The 11,705-nt window shown below is 43.3% G+C and overlaps 1 long non-coding RNA gene and 1 pseudogene across 2 annotated transcripts; both read right to left on the bottom strand.

The window, feature by feature from the left end:
- Window positions 1-522: 522 nt before the first annotated feature.
- LOC309849949 (conserved oligomeric Golgi complex subunit 2 pseudogene) lies at window positions 523-10,249 on the bottom strand (annotated as a pseudogene). Its single transcript, XR_014316585.1, has 3 exons — window positions 10,193-10,249; window positions 2,853-3,032; window positions 523-1,201 (listed from the first exon to the last, which is right to left on the bottom strand). The product of XR_014316585.1 is annotated as a conserved oligomeric Golgi complex subunit 2 pseudogene (transcript).
- Window positions 3,976-8,129, bottom strand: LOC309850338. The gene is made up of 3 exons (XR_014304195.1): window positions 7,907-8,129; window positions 6,188-6,291; window positions 3,976-4,978 (listed from the first exon to the last, which is right to left on the bottom strand). It is a non-coding gene; the product is annotated as an uncharacterized lncRNA (long non-coding RNA).
- Window positions 10,250-11,705: the final 1,456 nt, after the last annotated feature.

Below are 11,705 nucleotides of genomic sequence, written 5' to 3'. Positions count from 1 at the left end.
TCACTTCTGCACTATTATAAAAAGTCAAAAAACCATAAACTGAACCAAGGTGAAGTCAGGGATCTTCTGTACCAGGTGTGTTAGGGAAGGTTAAGCGCTGTCTGGCCAGAAACCATAGTGGTATGGGGGAAAGTTCCACAGTAGAAAGTTTTACAGCGGAGAACCACTAGGACTCAAGCACCAAGGGTCACAGGTTGTGCCAGGAAGACTGCATGTTCCTCTGTGGGCGATGAGAAGCCACGAGCGACTCAGGAAGGCTGCAGAGCTCTGGGTAGGTGGGACAGCTGAGGGCTGCAATGAAGAGGGACAGGTGGAGCTGGGAGACCAGGTGAGGAGAGCCCACTACCCTCGAACAAAAGGCGACAAAGGTCTAGACTGGGATGACGGAGATGGTGGAAGGTAATGGGATATTCATGAAACAGAACTGGAAAGCCATGGAAATGAAATAAGAGAGGGAGGGAAAACAAAACATGACTTTAATTGCCATCAGTATAAAACGTGTTGAATTAAAATGAATTGGTATTTCTTTTTTTTTTTTAAAGATTTTATTTATTTATTTGACAGACAGAGATCACAAGTAGGCAGAGAGGCAGGCAGAGGCAGAGAGAGAGAGAGAGAGGGAAGCAGGCTTCCTGCGGAGCAGAGAGCCTGATGCGGGGCTCGATCCCAGGATCCTGAGATCATGACCCAAGCCGAAGGCAGCAGCCCAAACCACTGAGCCACCCAGGTGCCCCAAAATGAATTGGTATTTCTAGACCGATGATGACATCACAATAATGGAAGGAAACCAATTTTGATTTTGAACCTGGTTAAGGAGCAAGTATAGACAAGAGAAAAGCAGAGGCTCTGGAGTCACACAAATGTCACCGTTAAGATTCGTCCCCACTCTTCATTCCCTTTCCCTGTAAACCCAGGCAAGCGACACCTGCCTCACAGCACTGGTAACAAATAGGGAAGAGCACACGTTCCCACGTTCCCGGGTCAGACAGGACAGCCAGGGATCAGCGGCACATGAGGAGGTGACAGGTGGTCACTAAACTGAGCTCAGGTGCATACACAGCAGTTTACGTCACCTTGAGATGGCTCCTCCTGTGACCTCTCAAAGAAGGCGGCAGTGGTGAGGAACGAACTCCAGGAGCTTATTAGCATACATGATCTTCAGGCCATCCGGATGAGACTCAATGATCTGCTCTACAATCACCTAGCAGAAGGAAGAGCGTTTTATTTTTATTTATTTGTTTGTTTGTTTGTTTGTTTTTGTTTGTTTTTAAAGCACCTAAAAGAGAAGTATGAACTATACACTACAGAGAAAAGAATCAAGTAAACCTTAAAAATGCACTTCGTCCTTCCTCCTCCCCACTCAGTATGCTTTCTAAACAGGAGGTAAGTAACAACGGCACGAAAATCTAGGTCCCGGGATTTGGGAATACTGCTCCAACCCTGGGGGACACAGAGGCTGAGGGACAGAGACTGGCCTGAAGCTAAAACATCACACACACTCATCTGCTTCCCTTCTGAGCTTAAAAGTGAAATACTGTATCTGCAGACAACAGCTCTGTACCATCTTCACCCTGGCCTTATCCTCTACCGTCTCCAGAACAGCGAAAGGGCTGAGATGGAAAATGATGGAAGAAAACACATCTTATTTTGCTTTAGTATTTTTTTTTTTTTTTTGTGAGGCTGAGTTGCAGGAGGTGAATGACAAGCATACAAACTTAAATACAAACGTGGCCACAGTTCATTTAATGACACGGAAACGTAAAGTACTTCCCTAATTTAGCATATTAGATTCTGTTCAATGAAAAAGGCATAAATTAAATAACTAAAATATTTTCATTTAGTGACAAAGAATAATGTGATCTTTTTCACCCCCACAGAGAGAGCTATAAACTATAATAGGATATATACAAAGAACTGACAGATCATTTACTTTTAGTAGTCCTAATGAAGCTGAGAAGATTACTGAAATTAATCCTTCAATTTCACTTCTATCACTGGGATACTGTCCCGTTTTAAAACTGGAAGCCTTTCATCCTGAAGTCATGATGGGTAGCTTTATACTTACCAGACAGAAAGAACACTCGCACTGGCAGGTGACTGGAAGAAAGCCCTCAAACGCTGAGACTGGCTTCATGACTTCTGTCAGCCTGAACTAGATGAAACCAATGCTCTCTAAATGGGAAGCTGCTTATTGCTGGCGGCCTCACTCGGTGCAGCCCATACTCCGGCCGCTCAGAGGCAGGATACACTGACTCCCTGTATTTAACTGTATCCTCATAGGTCAAGAACACTGGGTAACCAAGTTCCGGATTTAAGGTACTATCCCGCTAACTCGCCCTTAAAAGCCCTTTATCTTTGAATATTCCCTCCCTCCCACCTTCCTAGCCTGGCAAACTCCCCCATGGTCTTTAAGACTTAGGCCACATCAATTCTGCGAAGACGCCTCCCCTCACGGACTTTCCCTGCACACAGAGCTGTCTTCCAGCTCCTCCAGTGGGCACGGGCGCCTTGGTGGGGTCACGCTTTTCGGCAACTTCATTAACGTATAACTTATGGAAATGGAAATTGACCTGAAAATGTTCTGATCCATACCTTCTTCCTAGGCAAGTCCCTCACCCCTACTAAATTAAGATGATCCCTGAGCTATGGCATCACTGGAAGAGACCAGAGCGCATGCCTGATTCCTGCCATGCTGATGGGCACCAAGCGGGACCAACCTTTTCTTACAACCAGAAGAGCAGGAACTAGGAGCATCTTCAAGGAAGAGCCCTGAGCTCTCTCCCACCCAGTCAAGAAATGAAGCCAGATTAGATGTTCTGTGTTTGCGGAATGAGGTGCATGGGGGCACAAACCTCATCCATGTACGGTTTCACCAGTAGTTGACCGACTAACGCCTCTGCATCCCGTGTCTTGTCAATTGTAGCGTAAGTCTGGAGGCAGTGCCGTATGATATCCACATTGGAAGTCTGAAGCCCTTCTAGCAGCAGGCCTCCCAGGGACTGCTGCAGCATGGCCGTAATGTGGGCTATACGCTGCAAGAACAGAGAGACCAGGAAAGAAGGTCCAGGCACAACAGTTTCTAAAAGCTCAAATATATGTGTATAATTTATATACATATGTGTTATATATATGAAGCGAGCCTCTAATTCTACCAGAATATATGTAAGATTAAAATCCCAACATTTCCTAGAGAATAACAATGAATCTCTTTTCCCCATGATTGCTTGCTTGCTTTCTTTCTTTCGTTCTTTCTTTCTTTTTTTTAAAAGTTTTTATTTATTTATTTGTCGAGAGAGAGCACAAGCACACAAGGAGGCACAGGCAGAAAGAGAAGCAGGCTTCCTGCCAAGCAAGGAGCCCAAGGTGGGACTCGATCCCAGGACCCTGGGATCATGACCTAAGCCAGAGGCAGTGGCTTAACTGACTGAGCCACTGAGGCATCCCCTCCCTATGATTTCTTTGAAAGTAAGTCGGCTTCATCAAAGTGAAGTTTAGACAATTACTGAACAACAAAAAGTTATTTGCCTCTTAAGCTACGGAGTAAATCTGACAAACGTGCATTTAAACCCAGTCAAGGGCTTTGGATAAATCTCTGACTACATCATATGATGTGTCAAGTTACATGAAATTCAGAATTAATTTTACTTGCATAGTTTGGAAACTACGCTTGTGTCTTTACACAAAATCTATCTAGTGTGACATAATGGAAGCAGGGTCCCAAGCAGGAGACACTGAAAAAAAAAATTCAAAGCTAGCTTCAAAATCCTGTAGAGTAGCAATTATCAGGGGGCAATGCTAGGTCAAACCAAAATCATCCAGGAAATTCGCAAACAGCAAATTGAAAATCGAAACCAACACTTACTGGTCTTACTTTGTCCAGAAGGTCTTACTTTGCTCTGAACAGCATGAAACTGTAACTGGTTAAATTCTGTGGCAATTCTCTCCAAAATCTGTCTAGTCCAGAGAGGGCTAGTAGAGACAATTAGAAAAGTGTAATTCCCAAAGTTAAAACCTGCCACCCCCACCGCCCCCCATGCCTTACAGCGCTCAGGCACCTGCACCTGCACGCCATCAATTTTCAGGACAAACTGTCTGTGCAGCAGGCCCCAGGTGCAAGGGGTGAGTAACGGGGAGGTCGTAGAAGCCACCGACGCAGCCTGGCCCGGGCAAGGGGATGGAGCTATTTTAGGTCAGTGTGGGTACAACTGCATGTTTCCATCATGTTCCTCGGGCTCTCCCATTCGTGCCCTTCTTCTCCCTTCTTCTCCCATTCTCTAACCCCCTCCTCTCTCTTGCCCTGTCCTACCGTTCATACCCGAATCCCCCTCTTCTTCTCCACCTGCCTCATTCTCCCTCCCAAGTACCTCCCCAGTACCAACTACTGCTGTCTCCTCAATCAGCTAAAACTGACCGCCTAGCAGCAACCTGGGAAATCGCTTAGAGCAGCGGACTCCAAGTTTACATTTACCCAACGGCAGAAAGAGCAAGCTCGGTGCTCCGGGAGCTTGTGAGAAATCACTCACAGTGCATCTGCCATCAAGTGGACTGGATACACTTCCCTCTTGCCCCCCACATTAGAAAGTGTCAACACCATTCAAAAGGAAGCCGAACAGTGAAAGAGAAAAAAAAACACAACAAAGGCCCCAAAGCCCCTGCTGGGCTCTATGAGGCATCCCACATCTGAGGATGGGCAGTCAGGTAGTGAGGAAACACACTGTAAGGAAACCCAAAATGTCTGGAGATCTGCCACGGTGTGCCCCATCCCAGAGCATCAGAACTGGTGTGGAGGGAAGGCTCAGCACGACCAATCCCAACCTCTACTGACTGATCCCATGCGCATTTCCTATTTATCCTTATCTCGGCATTTCTGGGCCTGGCAGAGCATGATGGATTTACCGTGCGCTGACCGCTGCTCTGGCTTTCCTGACTCTAGAGCTCAGAGCTGCTCTTCTGGAGAAAAAAGTCCTCCAAGGTAATTCTGAGTAAGAAAGCGCACAATGTCTGTTTATCAAGGACAGTGTTGCAAAGGGATAGGATTGTAGACACAGAGCTCACTGAGGTGTTTCTATCCGAGGAGCACAGCAGCAACAGCAAAGACGGGAAGAACACTGGAGGGCCAGCTCCCCAGGGGCCGAACGTGGACATGGCTGGAGGGGCTGCAGGCGCTGCCAAGGGCCGCAGCGAAGCAGAGCTGCTGGAGACACACGGGCTGCAGAAGGGCCACGTACAGACTGTCTGCTAAGTGTGAACAAATGGAGGCAGAAGCACGAGTGCAATGGGCTAGAGACACAAGCACAGTGGAGGCTGACCACTTAGTTGAATGCCTTGATGTGAAAGGGGGCAGAGACCTAAGACCAGAGAATCGCTTCCTTTGGGATGTGTCCGTTCTTAATCTCCATCATGAGACATGTGGAGCATATGGCCTCTCAAGTTCCTTCCAAATCTAAAACCTTAATTCCTAAAATTTAGAAAACTAACTCCACCTGCAGGGGGAGGGACTCACACAACAGAGCTCGCAGGGCACCAGGCGACCTTGATGCAGGCAGCCCAGCTGGTATGTGCAGGACCAGCCTGGGCTACTCCCACTGCACCACTGTGCGTCTCACGGTGCTGACAGGACCTAACTACTCATTTTTTGAGTCACTCATCTACCCTGGCTGATTGAAAATTCACACCAGGAAGGGAACAAGACAATCACAGTATAACAAAGAGAGCCATTATCTTTTTCCTATTTCATAAGCTTTTTCTTTCATGTTTGTAAATTTCAACTGGATGTGTCCTATACTGTTTCATAATAATATAATGCTGGTGTAAAATACATAAATGGTAATACTCTGGGCATGTCTAGGAAAAAAAATGAGATGGAGAAAAACCAAGATGAATGGTAGGTATGCCTTAAAGATCAACAGGACTTTGCTAGTCCTCAGGGAAGGTGATTCCAAATATACTTTTCCACTGCAAGCATAATGACGTGTTGGAACTGTGGTCTATAACCAAAGGGTTTATAGGAATGTGTTATAGATTTCAGCATTTCCTGCTCTCCACTCTCCTGGAGCTACATTCTAGCCACAAACCTGGATTTTCTTCTTGTTCAGAAATGAATTCTAACTAAGCTGTCCCCGCCTAATTAGACTGGATGTGAAGTATTAATTTATGTGCTACTTAGTTTTAAAAAAAAAATGCTTACCTGCTTGCTTCTAGTGCAGAGGTTTCTTTAGAACTTTGTGAATTTAAGATTTTTTCAATCTTTTCAACTGATCAAATAACTTGTATAAGCCTCAACACACACATCTATAAAAATAAAAATTAAGCTAACAAAAAAAGTCACCATCTTTACTCTTAATCATCTTTATTTCCCATGCTAAATGCAGGAAAATATAAGACCAAAAGTTAACTTCAAATATATAGGGCATGCTATATTTTGAATATTTCTATGAAACACAGAATTCTCAAGAATACAAATCTTAGTTCTAGAATAAGCATACTTCCATATTCTATTGCAAGTTTATAGAGGAAAAAAAAAAACCCTAGACTTTGCTTTCTCATATTCTATACTCTTATTTCTTCTTTTCCCCATCCTGAATCTTTCTATGGGCATTTCTTTCCTATTTTTTTTAAAAAGATTTGTTTATTTGAGAGAGAGAGAGAGACTGCATGTGCGCGTGCAGGGGAGGGGCAGAGGGAGAGAGAGAAACTCTAGCAGACATCCTGCTGAGCACAGAGCTCAATGCGGGGCTCAATCTCATGACCCTGAGATCATGACCTGAGCCAAAATCAAGAGTCGGACGTTTAACCAACTGAGCCACCAGGCGCCCCTCCATTTGTTTTCTTATGGCCCTTTATTCATGTTTTAACTTTGGCTTCCGATCGTACTGACCCTCTCAGTTTACATGTGCATATACCTATATGCCCAAGCACCAAATCATTAAAGACCTTTTACACTACAAATATTATCAAAGAGGTTGAGGGACATTATGAAAACTCTCATCCTTAAAGAACAAAAAAATACAAAGTCATCCATTTAATAAATAGTTACTGAACACCCCTGGGAGCTCGACGTTCATTCCTATGGGGGGTGGGGGAGGAGGGGGACACGAGAAAATAAAGCAAGAAATACACCCTGCTCTCATAAAGCTTACTGTTTTGTCTGGAAGCGCATGACAAGCATTCTTTGGACAAAAGTTGTGAGGAGATCCAGAGGCGAATTAAACAGAAGGTCCCTCAAACAGGCTTTCTCCCCACTGAGATTTTAACAAATATGCTAATAATACACATATAAAACATTGTACAGAGCAGCAGGCGAGAGTCAGAAGCCCAGACTCCCAATGCCCGCTGTGCCCCTACATCGTTATGATCATGAATGACATCGGGGACACTTTAAACTGGAGATAGCACTAAGGGGCACACTCCCAGGGTGAGCCCTCAGATGTACAGAGCCGTTGCCTGTCTCACACACCTGAAACTAAGCCAACACCGCATGCTAACTACTGGGAATCGAAAAAATTAAAGTGAACACCAGAACATAAAGAACACAGGATCAGAAAATAACAACAAACCTATGGCAGAATCCTGAGTTTGCTTTGGAAAGCCCACTTCTCCCCTAGTCTCTAATATAGGCCTATTTTCTTTACAGGGCTGCTGACAATTTATACAGTCATTAACTATCAAGCGCTGCACCGACAACAGTTATCACTGTTTCTTGTTCTGGAAAAAGTGGGTGATCTTGAGATCGTGTGGGTACCTCTAATATTCTGTCTTATTATTTCAGGTAGATAACGTGACATAATGCATAAAATGCACCTGCGTGAGAGCTTTGAAAAAAAGCTGAATAGTGCTGACAAGTTCGCGGAGACAAGAGGAGAGGGCTTCAACTGGCATGCAGCATAAGAAATCTATTGGAGGGTACCTTTTTCTTCCTTATGTCCTCTTGTTTACACATTCGTTCATCTACTGCCCAAATTCCTTCACTGACAGATGACCTGAGACTCTTTAAAAGAATAATAAAGAAAACGTATTACAGACATTGTTTTGTCACATTATCAAGTTCCTACATCTCATTCAATTCCACAGAACTTAATACCTGTGCACCAGTACTATGCAGATATTGACAAAAAAAACCCCAACATGATATACCAGACACAGTTACTGTTGAGGGGACTCATGATCTGGGGGCATAATGACACGAAGGCAGGGTCACATGGCCAGAAGAAGAATAACACATATACAGTGAAAGTTATGGGGATGAGGGGGCTTAGAATGGAGAACAGATAATATGAAGCAAAGTACAGGAGAGTTTGGAAATGCGACGGGGCTCGAATCGGACTCTGAAAGCCATGTGTACACAGCTGCTGAGGTGGGGAGGGGATGGGGAGCAGATGTAAGTGTAGACACACTCAGGGGCAGGGTCAGACAGGCACACAGCCATGTGCACTGCAGGCTTCCTTCTGGAGAGAAGCAGAAATAGGAATGGAGGGCCAACTTCACTGAGATGAGGTCTTTAGATTCTGCATATTTTGGAGAACGAGAGAATGTCAAAGCACTGATGCATGATGATGAAATGTGGGTATGGAAATACCAGGAATCAAGAATGAAGAACAGAAGACCAGAAAAAGGCAGAGCGCAGAGGTGGAGAAACATGTCCAGAAGCTAATGAATAAAGAGATAATTAGGAATTAGGGCCAAAACAAAGGTTAACAGAAACAACTAGAATGAAGTAGGCATATCACAAAAATTCCACAGGAAGGTGAATTAATTCACTCCATCAACATTATGAAACACCTCCTGGACGTCAGCATTGTGGCAGCCCACAGGGATGCAATGAAGACAGATATAGTTGTAACCCTCAGTGGTCTGAGAATCTCACAGAACAGCTTCAGAGTTGGGACCAGAAAGGCAGGTCAGGTCTGTGGCTAAGCAGGACCAAAGTGGCCATAAAGACAGGCCATGGAAAAGGGAGGGGATACTATGATGGCAGGGGGTGAGGCGGGATAGGAGCCTGTGTGAGTAGAGCAAATCTGTCTCCAGGGAGGGGGTTTGAGAGAAGAGTGGGAGGCCAAAGGAAGGCTAGGCTTGGGAAACAACACAACTATGAGGCCCTGGGAGGAAGAGGCACACAAAGGAGGCAGTGGGAGAGCCCCACAGCGGCTGGTGTGGAATCCAACAGCGGACCACGAAAATCCCTTCCATTCCAAGGAAAAGTACCTTTAACAAGATTTTGTAAAATTCAAATGAGACATAAACCATGGAAAGTTTTGGCTACCTCAAGGAACAACTCAAGATTTTTACCTCTTTCACGAACTCTTTCCTGCCTGCCCCTCCCCTAGGCTTCTCAGCACTGATATTTCTGTTACTCTGCATTTTTCTTGGTTCTAACCATGTACTGTGTCTTCCCTTAAATTATGTTCTCCTTATATTCTCTCTAGGGGAGGGATGCACGAGGCCACTCAAGCTAGAGGAGACACACAAGGAAGGATGGTGTCGTTTATGACAAGTTTACGACAGGGCATCAGAACGGACAGAGGCCATAAGTCAGGGCACCAGACACAGACGGGGGGGCCGGGAGGGGAGACAGCGCAGCACAGTTTTCTGTTAGAAGTGATGCCACAACTCCCCCTCCACTGTTCACCCAGGTGGAGTTCCTATTCCCAATGGCTTAGAGGTGGGGAGTCCCATTCCCACAACAGAGATTTTTTCTGAGATAACATGCAAATGTAACATTTATTAAGTATTACATTTTATTTATATTATCCTTCAGTTCCATTAGGGATTACACAGTTTTTGTAGATCAGCCCAGGAACCTAAACACACATAGATTACGTGGGGTGGTGGGGGGGGGTATTTACAAGATTACAAACTGTTAAAATACAAGTCATTCGTAAGTTAGAAACCACTTACATATGACCAAAGTGGCATTAATAAGTTGAATTTGGAAATATGCTTCCTCTCCCCTGACATTTTAAGGTTGTCTACTCTGAGAATATGTCTTCTTCAAATCGAACATGTTTTTTTAGGTTTTTAGCATATGCAAAAACAAAATCATTTACAACTCTTCTGAAGGTAAATATTATAATCATGAACTGTTAAAATACAACCACCAGTACCACCAAACTAACAGATGAAAAGAATTCTTAAAGAAAAGCCGACGAGGACAACAGGCGTCACAGCAGATTGTTTTCATTAATTGGGGACTTACCAGAACTTCTCGTAACTGTCCCAAAGGCACAGAAAGTTGATTGAGGGCTTTGTCCATGCCAACCTAAAGGCAAAACGAGGTTGGCACAAACACATCACGATAAGGAGTAATAGTGACGTATCTATTTAACGATCAAAGCAGTACCAGATTTAAGTTATTTTTTTGGCACAACCGTATTTTGCTACATAACTAGCTAAACAACAGAAGTGTTATTTGGTCATTAATGTTGTTCATAGAATATGAAAAAAATCTGTTGAAATACATGAAACTATAAAAATAAGGGAAGTCATGAGAAACAAAAGTTTCCTTAAGAACAATTTGCCTTTAGATGACATTTTAAATGAAAATGAAAAATTTTCACAGAAGGTGAACAGTTGTCTGTCTGTAATTGATGATACTCAGCCAGCTTATGTGAAAGTCTGACGGGCTACGTCTCTCTTAAACATAGAAATTAAACAGAAGTAAAATTTTCTAGGTTTTTAATCCTATTGGGATATTTATCTTAGTGGTATATTTCCCAAAAGCAAATGTGCATCATTAATTTTAATGCTTCTTGAAATTCCCACAGAGCTGCAACTTTCTGTGCTTCTCTGGACAGATTTAAAACAAAATGAAGCATTAACAAGGAGACTTTTCTGCCAAGTAACAAAATTCAACATTTCTAAACGGCTTTTACAAACAATTGATAAGCTCACTGCAAATCATTCTTATATTTTTATAAAACCAAACTTTTTAAATATCAATATTGGCCAATGTTCCCTCAACTAGCTCTGGCTAACAGATATAACTGGGAGTAAATTAAACATTGTAAGAGTGGTGGACATTTGCTCCTACAAATTAGTCTAAATCAAGGAAGACTTCAGGGTAATCACTTAGCAACTAATAAAACAACCCCTTGGGTATTATTATCCTTTACTTTTCACTGTTGACTAATGAATTTGAAACATAATCAAACTAGAGCAACCTTAAATGAATAAAAACTAAAACAAACAAAAAAATGTATTCCAAAAAGTTTAGTTCTTTTATTAATGAAATTGGTAATTTCTTCAAGTTTCTGGTGGGGTTGGTGGGGTAATCAACTGAAAGGTTTCTAAAAACTCTGCCCTTTTAATAAATATGAAGGAGAGAGAAAGTGTGTGTGTGTGTGTGTGTGTGTGTGTGTGTGTGTGTGTGTAGGACTTGTGAATTTCAGATTTATCAAGTTTGTGGAAAGGTTGACAAAATCTGCATAATCCTTGTTGATGAGCTTGACCATGGCTGTTTTAAAAGTTTATAGTAGAGTTCCAGATCTCCTCTTAGTTCCTCCAGCTGGACACACTTCCTACAGTCAGACACAAAGTGATCGACGTTGAAATCTTCCTGAAAATCAAACCAGAAAGAAAAAATGATTGCACTGATACCACATTTTACATAGAAAAATAAGATCAGAGAAAGAATAAGAGGCCGTATTACTGCAGGGGAACACACACAGGGACATCAGGGGGTCTGCTCACTTCCTAAGATTATGGGAAAG

This window comes from Mustela nivalis, assembly GCF_964662115.1.
Source record: "Mustela nivalis genome assembly, chromosome: 16".
NCBI lineage: Eukaryota > Metazoa > Chordata > Mammalia > Carnivora > Mustelidae > Mustela > Mustela nivalis.
The sequence above is the reverse complement of the archived record's forward strand: the minus strand, read 5'-3'. Positions and strand labels throughout refer to the sequence as shown.